This window comes from Narcine bancroftii, chromosome 2 (genome assembly GCF_036971445.1).
Source record: "Narcine bancroftii isolate sNarBan1 chromosome 2, sNarBan1.hap1, whole genome shotgun sequence".
In the NCBI taxonomy this organism is placed as follows: Eukaryota; Metazoa; Chordata; class Chondrichthyes; order Torpediniformes; family Narcinidae; genus Narcine; species Narcine bancroftii.
This window is the reverse complement of record NC_091470.1, coordinates 72844376-72858569: the sequence shown is the minus strand read 5'-3', so window position 1 is coordinate 72858569 and position 14194 is coordinate 72844376. Positions and strand designations below refer to the sequence as shown.

The 14194-nt window shown below is 45.6% G+C and overlaps 1 protein-coding gene and 1 long non-coding RNA gene across 2 annotated transcripts in view; one reads left to right on the top strand and one right to left on the bottom strand.

The window, feature by feature from the left end:
- The window catches only part of gpr176 (G protein-coupled receptor 176), a 190797-nt gene that overhangs the window by 110085 nt on the left and 66518 nt on the right, over positions 1 to 14194 (top strand). The gene's annotated exons all lie outside the window — the stretch shown is intronic.
- On the bottom strand, positions 627 to 13447 carry LOC138753733 (uncharacterized). Its single transcript, XR_011351395.1, has 3 exons — positions 13374 to 13447; positions 12630 to 12715; positions 627 to 3199 (listed from the first exon to the last, which is right to left on the bottom strand). It is a non-coding gene; the product is annotated as an uncharacterized lncRNA (long non-coding RNA).

Sequence of the window (14194 nt, the reverse complement as noted above, 5' to 3'; positions counted from 1 at the left end):
TGTGGCCACTGCCAAACACAAGCATTGCCATCTTGGGCACAGACCTCTGCAGTTGCATGATTTTGCTTACAAATATTGTCGGCTCCTTTAACAGGCCGTTTAAAGCCCCGCCGGCCTTAGGACTGGCCGGTTGAATCCTTTGGAGCTCTGCTGTGATCCTGTTCTCCCGGGTCTACAGCGATGGCAGGGCTGCTGTTACAGAAGCTCAGGCAGTGCCATCATTTTTTAGTAATAAATTATATATAAAGCACGCCAGGAGGAGGAATGATTTTGCTCACATGCTAGAATGCTGTTAATAAATGATAAACATTAACAATTGTATAAATGATTAAATACTGCAAAACAAGTTTACTTTGTAAGTAAATAATTAGCTGTGGTCACTGTATCGCAATGCAAAATGAAGAGTTGATTGAGTTCAAAAGGAAAACAACAGTTTACCATTGGACCCGGGCTCCCAGCCACCCCTGCGACACGCATAGCTGAAGGTGACGATATCACGCTGCCTAAGACTTCCTAATTCAATTTCCTGGCAGACAAGCCACCACATAGCTTCTCTCTCTCTCTCTCTCTCTCTTCCTCCCCCCCCCCACCCCACCCCCACCCCCCCCCACCCCCAAGAACCGGCTTCCAGAGGCACTAACACCAGAGTCTCTGTCTCTGCCTTCCTTCTTGTGCTTGGTGGTGTTCCTCGTTTGTGTGCTGGTGGTACTGCTATGGGCTTGTCCATGTGTAGTTGTGCAGGTTTAAGGCAATCAATTGTAAATGTCTCTGATCTCCCACCTATGTCTTGTACCATTATGCCACAGTACTTTAAGTGACCCGCATAAGGCCATTGCAGGGGCGGTCCATGCGCACCTCTATGCACAATCACAAATTTGCTACTTTTTAAGTCTCTCGGGATGAAGGGTGTTGTGATGCTATGTCACGATGTGGGAACTGAGGCCAGTTTGCCGAGCCACTCCCGCAGTTTATTTAGGACTTCAGAGTGTGGCTCTTCTTGTCCTTGGGTTGCTGGTATGAATTCTCCAGGCACAATGAGTAGAACACTGTAAACCAATTCCGCCAATGATATCTGGAGATCCTCCTTGAGGATGGCCTCCACTTTGGCTGGTAATGGGACGACACCCTGGCTGCTGATTTGATGTCCCAAAAAGTCGATTGAATTTGCACTTCGTGGGGTTTATTGTTAGACCAAGGTCTTGTAGGTGGTGGCAGAGTAAATGCAGGAGATCTTTGTGGGAGTGGCTAAAGAAGAATCTATCATCCAAGTACACAAAGAGAAAGACCATTCCTCTCACCACTGCATCCATAAGCCATTGGAATGTCTGCACAGCATTCTTAAGGCCAAACAGCATACACAGAAACTCAGAGACCAAATGTTGTTATGATAGCAGTTTTGGGTACATCTAATGGGTTCACCAGGATGTGATGATACCGTCATACCAAATCAATCTTTGAGAATACCCTGGCCCCATGGAGATTTGTGGTAAAGTCCTGTAGATGAGGCACAGGGTAGTAGTCTGCGATGGTGGCATCGTTAAGCCCCCTGTAATCCCCACGATCTCCAGTCTCCTGTAGCCTTGGGCTCCAAGTGAGGTGAAGAAGCCCATGGGCAGTCAGATCTGCGCACGATCCCCATTTCCTCCATCTTGAGGAATTCTTGTTTGGCTTATTGGGGGGTAGCCAGAAGACTCGGGTGAGAAGTGGTGGTCCATTCCTCAAGATATAATGTGCGACACCATGTTTGGGTGTGGCCATGGAGAGTTATGATGCAAAGATGTCCGGGAATTCTGCAGAAACTTGGCAAATTCATTAGTGGAGTACACCACTGAATCCAAATGTGGGGCAGTTAGTTTGGCTTCTCCAAGGTGGAAAGATTGAAAGGTTTTCGTATCTACCAGCCTGCGCCCCTTTAAATCTACCAGCAGCAAGTGAGCTCTGAGAAAGTCTGCTCTAAGCATCGGCTGAGAGACTGCAGCCAGGAGAATTTGTTGCCGCCGAATTGCAAGGGTATGGTTTGCGTACCATATGTGCGGATCATCTTTTTGTTAACTGCTGTGAGAACTGGGCCCGCACTTCTTGTATGGGTATCATAACCTGTCAGGGGAATTTCAGCTCCTGTGTTGACCAGAAACTTGCACCTGGAGAGCATGTCCCATACATAAAGCAGGCTGTTACAGTGGCCAGCTGCCATAGCCATTAATGGCACTGGCCCTGGGATTTCCCGGAAACGAACATGGAGGTTGGCAATGCGTGCTCCAGAACCCCATCGGTGGTGATTTAAAAAAACACCAAGAGTCTGTCTTGGTGACTTCTTTATTCAGGGTTGTGTGTGTCCTTGTCGCTGGTGCACATGGAGCACGGGCCTTTGGGCGTGATACAGCATGAATTTCAGTGGGGCACCCGCCCTACTACTTCACGCGCCACAGAACATTTGCAAAGGCAGTTACCAACACGGGTTTGCAATGTCTTCAGTGGCCAACATGAGGCAGATATTCTCTGGCATCTGCTCTAAGAATATTTGCTCAAAGAGCAAGCAAGGTTTATGACTGTCTGCCAGCGCCAACATGTCGGCCATTAACTCCGATGGGGTGTAGTCACCCAAGCCGTCCATAGGCAGGAGTCGTGCAGCTCACTCATATCAAGAGAGACCTTATGTGCAGAGAATTAAGTCTTTGAGAACCAGATACCTGTCATGATCTGGTGGATCATGGAGGAAGTTGACTACTTGACCTGCCATTTCTTGGTAGAGGGTGCTTACCACATCATAGTAATAGTGGCATCTACAAGTTGAGTTCAAATGGAAAAACAGTTTACTGTTGGGCCCATGCACCTTTTAAAACCCTGGGCTCCCAGCCACCTCCGCACCATGCATAGCCGAAAGTGACATCATCGCACTGCCCAAGACTTTCTGAGCCAGTTCTATTTCATGGCAGGCGAGCTACCACGTAGCTTTGCATTAGTTCTTTACAGAGTGGAACCTATATTCTGAGCTGATAGCAACAAAACATCAATGCTTGACTTGAAGCAAGGTTTTTCTTCTTGTGGTTTCAGAACAGAAGTGAGGGATGATTTTCTCTTGCCAGATCCAGTAGACTGGAGTTAGATGACCTTTGGGCTGTTTCACCATGCTGAGAACATGTTGTGCAAGTTTCCTAGATTCTGTCAGCAGTTTGTAACTTTCCTTTTCCTCGGATTCCTTCATATGGTATAAACAGAAAGGATAACAGCATATGAAACAAGGTTATTTTTGTCCTAACTTCTTAAGTGAAACAATATTTTTAATTGCAAGAAGTGGTTAATTGTTTATATTAAAACCCACAAATCTATATTCTATCTTTGACTTGTTTTAACCTTGCCAGAATTTTGTTTTAGACCAAATTAATACAGATTTCCTTGTCAATTGTGCAAGTTGATTGGGTAGTTAAGAAGGCTATGGTATACTAGCTTTCATTAGTTGGCAGCTTGAACTCAAGAGCCACGATGTAATGTTGCAGCTCTATAAAAATCTGGTAAGACCACAATTGGAATGTTGTGTTCAGTTTTGGTTGCCTCATTGCAGGAAGGATGTGGAAGCTTTGGAGAGGGTGCAGAGATTTACCAGGATGTTGCCTGGATTGGAGAACATGTCTCATGAGGCAAGATTAGCAGAGCTCAGACTTTTCTCTTTGGAGCAAAGAATGTGGAGAGGCAACTTAATCATGGTCTACAAGATTGAGAGGTACAGATTGGGTGGAGAGCCAGCATCTTTTTTTTCCCAGGTTACAGTAGCAAATACTAGAGGACATCTGTATAAGATTAAGGGGAGGAATGTCAGGGGTAAATTTTTTAACTCGGAGCAGAAAGGATGTCTGGAGTACACGTCCAGGGGTGATGGTGAAGGCTGGTAAAACAGAGATACTTAAATGACTTTTGGACAGGTACATGGATGCAAGAAAAAATAGAGGGTTATATGTGTGAGCTAAGGAAGGTTTAGATTGTTGAATAGGTTTGTAGAGGTGAGCATAAAATTGTGGGTGGAAGGCCTGTACGTTAAAATAAAGAATCATTCTGCCAATATCCTGGTCTGACATGGATAATTATACAATAAAATTGCACTGTATGCTAAATGTTAAAAAGCACAATGAATCCACGTGCCTGTCCGAGTCTTTTAAATGTCTCTATTGTACCAGCCTCCACCACCACCCCTGGAAATGTATTCCAAGCATCCCCTACACTCTGAGTTTAAAAAAAAAGAAAAATTCCCTGACGTTGCGTCTAAGTTTTGTGCATGCTTTATCCATTTACAGTAAGCTTTAATCCTGCGACAGAATTTACAACCCTCAAAATTTCTACAACTGTGTGCAGCCCTGAATTGATGTGGATAATGATACTTAACAAAATGTATCAGATAAATGTAACTACATTACTATGGATACCTAAAAATTCAGCATCACCATTTGGGTTGTAAAAATAAAAGTGGATGGAAAAATGGGTAGAGAGCAAGAACATATAATGTAGTTTAATATAGTAACAACTTTAAAGCAATTACACTTTATACTCCATGAATTATTTCAATACAATGTCCAGAAAGAAACTATCTGATCAATTTTATCCACTTTTATTCCAGCAGTGTTATTACAGTTGCATTTTGATCTGGAAACTGTGCATCCAATGTTCCTCTCACTCTACTATTGTTCATTACATGGTAATGAGTAACAACAAAGTTTATTTTGACCCATAGCTATGGATTTTCATTTCTCCTATCACACAGTTACATTTCCAAAAAAAAAATCAGTCTGGGTTTCACTGGCTCCAAATCTCAGGGCAAACATGATGAACAAAAAGAGGCCTGAGAGAGTCCCTTTGATAGTTAAACATTTCATTGTGTGTTCTGCCAAAGACTCCCAGATGAAAAGTTCTTTACACCCAATAGCTTCTGAATACTGTATTTCTGAAATACAGCATTCAAGTACCCTGTCCACTTGACTTCTCTGGCAGTTCTTTCCTAATACCAATGACTCATTAAAGTAATAAAAAGAAAATGTCCCCTTCGATCCCCATTAAACCTCCTTCTTCTCACTTTAAAATGATGCCCTCTAATTTTGATATTCTATCATTGGAAACAGCTTCTGGTTTCCTGACCTATCTATGCTCACAATTTGTATTCCTCTATCATATTCCCTCTCAACCTTTTTTGCTCCAGGGAACTGACTTGGCCTATCCATTCTCCCTTTAGTACTTCATTTCAGACGACCTTCTTCACTGTCCAGTACACCACCAATTCTGGTGTCATCCTCAACCTTATTTGTGATGCCACCTACATTCTCATCCATATAGTTTATGTATATGTAATGATAGAGGGCCCAGCATTAATCCCTTTAGCACACCAGTGTGACAGGCCACAAATCTGAAAAACAACCCTCTACTACCATCCTCTACTTTCTACCACAAAGCCCATTTTCAGTGTTGTTATTTTCTCCAAATCTATTTTCTTCACAATACTGGGGTCCTTTATTTGCTAACTTTCACCAAATTCATGATTGCTGTGGAAGGTTGCTTGTCTTTTCTTTTGTGAAGACAATTAAAGTGTTTACTTAATTGGTCTGCCACTTTTCTATTCTCCCCACTTTACTGATGACGTGGGACCAACATGGGACGACATGACCCCAAATCTTTCTCTTTTTACAAAATGGAAAAAGTCTTTCACAGTCTAATTTTATATTCCCTGCAATTTAGTGGTGGCACGGTTAGTGTAGTGGTTTGTGCAATGCTGTTACAGCACAGCAATCAGGTCTGGGGTTCAAATTCAGTGTTGTCTGGAAGGAGTTTGTATATCTTCCCCATGTGTGCGTGGATTTCCTCTGGTTGTCTCTCTCTGTTCAAAACGTACAAGGGTTGTAGGTCAATTGGGTGGCATGGCCTCATGGGCCAAAAGGGCCTTTTACCATGCTGTATGTCTAAATTTAAAATTTACTGTCACTATGACCAGCACTGGACTTGAGGTCATTGGACTTGAGGTCATTGGACTTGAGGTCATTGGACTTGAGGTCATTGGACTTGAGGTCATTGGACTTGAGGTCATTGGACTTGAGGTCATTGGACTTGAGGTCATTGGACTTGAGGTCATTGGACTTGAGGTCATTGGACTTGAGGTCATTGGACTTGAGGTCATTGGACTTGAGGTCATTGGACTTGAGGTCATTGGACTTGAGGTCATTGGACTTGAGGTCATTGGACTTGAGGTCATTGGACTTGAGGTCATTGGACTTGAGGTCATTGGACTTGAGGTCATTGGACTTGAGGTCATTGGACTTGAGGTCATTGGACTTGAGGTCATTGGACTTGAGGTCATTGGACTTGAGGTCATTGGACTTGAGGTCATTGGACTTGAGGTCATTGGACTTGAGGTCATTGGACTTGAGGTCATTGGACTTGAGGTCATTGGACTTGAGGTCATTGGACTTGAGGTCATTGGACTTGAGGTCATTGGACTTGAGGTCATTGGACTTGAGGTCATTGGACTTGAGGTCATTGGACTTGAGGTCATTGGATCCTGGTCATTCAAATTTGGCTTTTAATATTGATACCTATAATCTTTCATTGCTTTCTTAGAATACATCCAGAGGTCTTTCTGACTCCATGGCAGTATAGAATAATTTAAACCTAGTTGCATTCCTGGCCAAGTCCTCTCGTGCAGTATTCTAAAATCACAAAGCCATTATAGTCCAACTGCCACAACCAGAGTATTCAAGTCCTTGAATTATACCCTAGTCCTAAATGATTTGGCTGCCTGCTAAAATAATTTTCTTGAGCAGGAGGGAGGTAATTAGCAGTCTGCTTGCATCGTGCAAAAGGGGGGGGGGGGGTGATTTAATCGTGTATTGCAATCTATGTGCATCCTTCCAGGGATTAATCCCATTTTTATATGGAGCGCATTATATTGTTTTGATTAAGGCAGTATGCTGGATGAAGACAAAGAATTCCGTTTGCTTTGTGCCCTTTTGGACCTCTGGCAATGAAGTACTCTTGAAGCTTTTTCAGTGCCATAAAGTGGGAAGCATGGCAGAAAATCTGTGCAAAGCATCTTCCCATAAATACTACTAAGGATAATTATAATATATTTCACAAATTAGATCATGTTCACATGAATTTCTTTTATTCTGCAATATTCATATACAGGTATTATCCCACAAAATAAATGAATATACTACCACCCACAATTAGAATATTTGTCATGTCTCTTGTCAATGGAAATGACTCCCTAATTATAGTAGAACAGAATCAGGGTTCAGCTGCAGTATTTCCACCTCTGCTTTCAAGGCAATTAATGGGTGGCTGAGACTTAATCCATTAGAGGGTAAGTGATAGTAAAGATTAATTGTTTAAATATGAACATTAATATCCACATTCACTTGCAGTTTGTAAGAAATTATAGCCTCTAATAATCTTCCTAGAAAACACATTTTGTGCACTGCAAGGAGACCGAAGTTGCATGATCCTTTACCATTATTACAGTGAAATTCTGCTCTGTGGTGAAGATGGTGCAATTTTTATGACAGACCTGTACTGCAAAAATACATTTTGAAAGATGTATTTAAATCAAAATCACATCTGTAATTTTCATGTTCTAACATTAAAAATAATATTGCATTTGGTCCTTTAAATATTTCCTGCTCAGGCATATTGCAATTTTTTAGTATCACTTTATATTCTTTACTTACTTGCATCCAGCAATGTCCTGGCAAAAAAAAGTGGTGCAGCTTCACAATATTAAACTACTATTTTAAAAAGAAAATGCAGCCCCTGCAGTGAACTGTAATTCACTGTCTATGTATAGTTGGGTCGGCTGACCCCTCCCCTTTGTTCCGCCCCTATTGATTCCTGTTTTCCTGCCTTACCTCCGATTTAACTGAAAACTATTGTAGATACTGGCTGTTAGTTGTAAGCTAATAAAAGTGTATTTGTTCTCCTCACAAGTCTCCGAGTACTATTGATCACGTTACAATTTTATTAGCTTACTTTTAAAGACGGGATGAAAGCCCTGTCGAAGCCCAGCTCTGTCCCCAGAAGCCTCGGAAGAATTCGCCTATTGGTTGGAGTGCTTCCAGTCCTACATAATGGCCACCCAAGAAGTCTTCCACTCTGACAGTCTCCTCTCTCGAGTCGGCCCCAGGGTCAATGCGGTCAACAGGGACTGCACGACATACAAGAAGGCCATCGAAGGCCTGGAGGCCCACTACATGAGGCCCCAGAATGACATGCTGGAAAGGCATCAATTCTCACAACATTGGCAACAACCGGGTGAATCGCTGGATGTCTATGTCCTGGAACTGTGGAAGCTGACGAGGAAGTACCACTACGAAGCAGTCTTATCCTGGGTGAGGGAAGAAGAGTAAGTCCGGGATACACATGTGGCTGGAGTGAGCTCGAGGTACGTGAATTGGGGAAGAAGGACCTTGCCAGTACTCTTGATCTGGCGAAATCCCTCAAACAGGCCCAAGGGAGCGGTCCACCTCGCTAACAAAAGTGGCGTCTTCTCAGAAAGCCAGGCCTCAGAGCACAGCTGACCCAGGTACCAAATACTGCGGCTATACGCAACTGGGAGTGCTACTTCTGTAGACAGGCCAAACACCCCCGCACCAGATGCCCCGCAAAAGACTCCGTGTGTTCAGGATGCAGTGAGGGGACACTGGGCATAAGTATGTCGGGCAAAGGGAAACCCGAGGAAGGCTACTGTATGCGCAGCCCCCGAACATTTGTACACCCCATGCCCAAGCCCAGAGGTGTGGACCCCTGCCTCTCAATACTGCTCGCTGCTGGCATCTTGCTGCGCCTCGTGGTGGTAACTGCTACCGGAAAAGATGCAACGGCAGGAACGGTGGCCATCTTGATGTTCCTCGTTGTCGATTCCACCTTTCCGGCATTCGGATCAAGACGATGTTGGCGGGGGGGAGCGATGCAGCCTCCAGAGTGCTGGCATCAGTCATCCTCGACCAAGCGAAACCCCACCAACTGAGCAATTTGACGATGGATGTGAGGGTAAACTGACAACTGACGGATCATTTAATAGACATTGGCTTGATGGAGAGCTTTATAAATTCTAAGACTGCTTGGTGGTACAACTTAAAGGTTTACCCAATGGACTACCGAATCTTTCTAGCATTGCAATTGTATTCAGTGACTATTCAGGGGTATTGTACTATGCACTTAACTGTAAAAGGAGGGAATTTTGTAAGTTCTGATTGTATATATGGAAGGATTTTATATGCTTCTGTGTTCCTTGGCCTAGATTTCCTGTGACCGTGGAGTACTCCGGCCCACTTCCCCCAATCACAGTGCAGAACAGAAGGTCCCAAAATCCAGACACTACATATGGTCTCTCCACACTGAATATCGAACCCCCCCCGAGGACCGTCACTACTCTGCATTCGAGGCAGACAGATGGCTTTATCAGTTTCTGAGGGTCCCTTTCAGTATTATGAACAGGGTCTTGGTCTTCCAGAGGCAGATGGACAAAATGATAGATAAAGGCTACCTTCCCCCATTTCAACAATGCCACCATTTCTGGACACAACCTGCTAATCTCCAGAAATTTCTCCACTCAGTGAAATCCCTGAACCCCACATACAATGACTCTAAGTGCATGTTCAGGACCAAACATCTAGCTATCTTGGGTTATGTGGTGAAGACTCATGTCATTGGCTGAGACCCTGAGCATATGTGCCCCTTCTTAGGCCTCCTATCCCAAGGACCATGAAAACATTAAGGAGGTGCCTGGGCTTCTTTTCATACTATGCCCAGAGGGTTCCTTATTATGCTGATAAGGTCCACCCGCTCTTAAAATTCACCTCCTTTCCATTATCAGCCAAAGCCCAGGTGGTTTTTAGTTAAGTCAGGAATTATATTGCGAAAGCCACCATGCATGTGGTGGATGAAAACACACCATTCCAGGTGGAGAGTGATACCTCTGACATAGCTATGGCCACAACCCTTAACCGGGTGGGCAGGCTGGTAGCTTTCTTTTCCCACACCCTGCAAAGCCATGAGTTCAGAAAGCCATCTGTAGAGAAGGAGGCTTAAGCCATTGTGGAGGCCATCAGGCACTGGAGGCACTCCCTGGCCAGCAGGAAATTCACTGTAGCATTCATGTTCAATAATATGAATAAGGATAAAATAAAGAATGACAAGATCGCAAGGTGGAGGATTGAACTCTCCACCTACAACTATGAGTGCATAGGCCAATGAACCTCCAGATGCCCTATCCCAAGGAAATGTGCTGCTGTACTCACCAGCCAGTTGCAGTCACCTCACGACGAGCTCTTCCACCCGGGCATCATCCGCATGGTCCACTTCGTCAAGGCACACAACCTGCCCTTCTCTATTGAAGACCTAGGGAGATGACCAGGTCATGCCAGGTCTGCAGGGAGATGACCGGGTCCCGCCAGGTCTGCAGGGAGATGTCCAGGTCATGTCAGGTCTTCGCTGAGTGCACTTCTACTGCCCTGACAAACCGGAAACGTGTACTCTCTTTTCTGCTCGCTATCCTCTGCCCAGACACCACCACCACAGTCATCAGCATTCTGCACTACATTTTCACCATGTTCAGGTATTCCAGCTGGATTCATAGTGACCAAGGCTCATCATTTATAAGTGAAGAGCTACACCAGTACCTGCTCGCAAGAGGCATCTCCTCAAGCAGGACGATGAGCTACAACCCCCGAGGGAATGGAGAAGTTGAAAAGGAAAACGCAATGGTTTGGAAGGCTGTAAACTTGGCCCTCCAGTCTAAAGGCCTTCCAGACACATGCTGGCAAGAAGTTCTGCCCACCGTGCTCCACTCCATAAGGCTACTCCTCTGCACAGTGACCAATGTGAGTCTTCACAAACTAATGTTTGCATTCCCGAGGAAATACATGTTGGGGATCACTCTTCCAGCATGACTAACGACACAAGGACCGGTCCTACTGAAAAAACACGTGAGAAGCAAAAGGGACTTACTGGTCGAGAAAGTGCACTTACTGCAGGCAAATCCGATGTATGCCTGTGGCATACCCAGATTTCAGGAGGACATGGTCTTGACTAGAGATTTGGCACCTTGAGGAACTGAGGTCCTGATGCCCACAATAGGCCTGGAACCTCCAAATACCCCCCATGCAGGGTTCTGGATGATGTGTTCCAATGGAGCTACCATCGAATCTGGGACCCTTGAGTCCCACTATCCAAGAGGCACAGGAAGTTCTGGAAGAACAAAGACACTCAACCAGTTTAACCAGGTCCCCTGACAGACTCAATTTGTAAAAATTTGTGTTGCTGAATGTGGTCTCTGTTTTTGCCCACAGGTTCTTTTCTGAGGGAAGGGATAAGTGCAATGACCTGGAATTCATTGTCTATGTTTAGATTAGACAGCTGACCCCTCCTCTTAGTTCCACCCCCGTCAGTCCCAATATAAACCCTGTTTTCCTGCCTTACCTCCGATTTACCTGAAGACCATTGTAGATACCGGCCATTAGTTGTAAGCTAATAAAAGCATTTGTGCTCCTCACAAGTCTATCAATCAGGTTACAGCCCCAGAGGAGAAATTAAAGATCCCCCCCAAAAATGAGCGCAATATAGATAAAGGTTAATATCAGTTCAGTCAATTCAATAGTTACGACGTTAGGGAGAGTTCCTTCGTTGATTCCAAGAACCTACAACAAAGTTGCTTCCACTTTGACTACTGCAATATTTGCTCTATACTGATTGGAGTAAAGTTCAAAGCAATCATCAACAGATTTCTGTTGAACCAGATTTGTGATCTAACTCTCAGAGAAGTTAAACAGGTTTGGTCTTATTCAGGACTTGGGTTGCCTGATGATTCAGACTGAAGGCTGTGGTGAAGCCATGGAAATTCAATGACTCAGGGTGGATCCCCTTCTCTGGCTGATAGGGCCACTGAGCAATTTTTGCTAATAGTGAATCTTTGTCTGTATAATGGTAGACTAAAAGAAATGTGTAATATCACAATTTTCTGTTTTATAACATGACAATAAAAATAATTTTGAATCTTGAAACATAATCATTTCATAGACATCAGTTGTCTTAAAGTTGTGGCAAATTGAGTTAAGTAGTCAATCTATTGTCTTCAAATAAAGCTCAACCTCTTCTAGGTGTTGGCTGCAGTGTCTCAATCCAGGCCCTTTCAAACTGCCATGTAAAATGGGGTGAACCGGACAATTTTCACGGTTAGTGACCCAGGTACATGGCGATTGGAAAGGGGTCAACCTCCCTCGGAGGGGGCTCAGGGAACCCAGTGAAACTACTCTGGTGACGTCAGTGCTTGTGCGTCACAGGGAAACCCCTGGCTGAAGTGCAGGTGCCATGAATGGGGGAGAGTGGTCGCTGCTGTGATCATGGTTGGGGGGGGGGGGAAGAGTGGTCGCTGCTGCGATCATGGTGGGGGATCACTGCAGTGATCGGCGAGGGGGGGGAAGAGTGGTCGCTGCTGCGATCATGGTGGGGGGGGGTGGTCACTGCAGTGATCGGCGGGGGAGGGAGAGTCATGGTGGGGGAGGGGGGTGGATCGGGGAGGGTGATTATTGCAGCGATCGGTGGGAGAGTGGGGGTCTGCAATGCAACGCCACTCCGGGAGCAATGCCTGCCTTCCTTACCCATAATGCCCCGTGTCACTGGAACCGCTCTGGCACTGGCAGTACGGTAAAAATCCTCATTGTCTGGAATTCGAGCAACCGGCAGCCTCAAGCAACCAGAGAGAAAAAAAAATTAGTGAAAAATACCAACGTTTAACACTGTCGCCCTCTAGCGGTTAGTTTGGCAATCTCAAGCAACCAGCAAATTCACTTATCCGGCAGCCACCAGACACCAACCGCCCCCCCCCCCCCTCTCTGTGCCAGATACCGGGGGTTTACTGTATGTCATTTCTCTCATGCAGTTTTAGGATATATGATGATAAGGTTTAAAAAGGCCAAAAATATTAGGTTAACTTTAGTGCATTAAGGAAACAATGCCTGATAAGGCTGCTTAGAGCCAGTGCAGTGCCACCCATACCCCCCCCCCCCCCCGACTGTTGGTATAAAGAGAAGAGAGATTTTGGTGCAATTTGCAGTTAGCGACAACAGGTTCGGTGGTTACACGGGGTCTATTCTGTGTTGAGAACCAATTGTCATTTCTTCTCCTAACCTTCCGGGCTCTGCTGCCAACGAAGCCCGCATTTGAACAGTGTCGCTGTGGCCCCCTGGTCGAGTCCTGCAGACCGAGAAATCCGTGGCGCTCTGCCTGGCAGGTGATTCTCAGCGCTGGGAAAGGAGCAGCAGAAGGAGACGGGGGCAGAGGAAAGCTGCTAAGAAGAAGGTGGTAGCCCCCCTCCCCACCCACCCCTCTTTTATACCGATTACCGTCTCCAAGCAACTCCATTCTGACTGTCTCTGCCTGTGCAGTTGTGTTGTGGATCGTATCCAGGATCACGACAGTCTACTTTTAGGATGGGGGAGGGAAGGTGTAGGTTGATGGGAAAGAACATGAAGAAGCTTAGAATGAATGGCTCGGTGGTCAGTACTTGATTTCCCCCCCCCCCCCCCCCCTTCTGAGATGCTAAGGGGCTGTGAGATTTTATTTATTTAGAAAGAGGTCATTTCCCCCCCCCCCCAAAGATGCTGGGGTGGGGGTGAAGTTCAGCGTGTCCCGTCGGCAACCTGCGGGGACCATGGAAGCCAACGCAAGCTCCACTCCGAGCTGGGACGCCCGAGTACTGGGGTTCAGACAGCAGGGCGGCCGTGAGCACCACCCTGGGAGTTGGCAACCACAACAGGACCACGGCCGGGAGCCATCCGTTCGGCAGCTTGCTGCACGACGACGAGGAGGACACTTATCGGAACTTCACCACCTCGGTGCAAATCCTCATCTTTATCGGCTCGCTGATAGGTAAGCGGCAGCTGCCCGTCCCCCTGGGCACGAGTCCGACCGCCTCTCGGCCAGGATTTTGGAGCCCAGACGCGTCCTGGGCACACCTTCACGCATTGTGAGTGGATGCCTGGCATTGTACCCCAGCTTGACTGTCATTTAAGCCCTACGCAAACATTTGATTTCCAGTTTAGTGCGTCCATAATCGAGTCAAGAAGGTTGGTGTCACCCCTTCCCTATGGACCTCCTCCCGTACCAGACCCTATAGGATCCTTAATCATGTTCTTTTTATTTGTTAATTGACTCGTAAATTGTA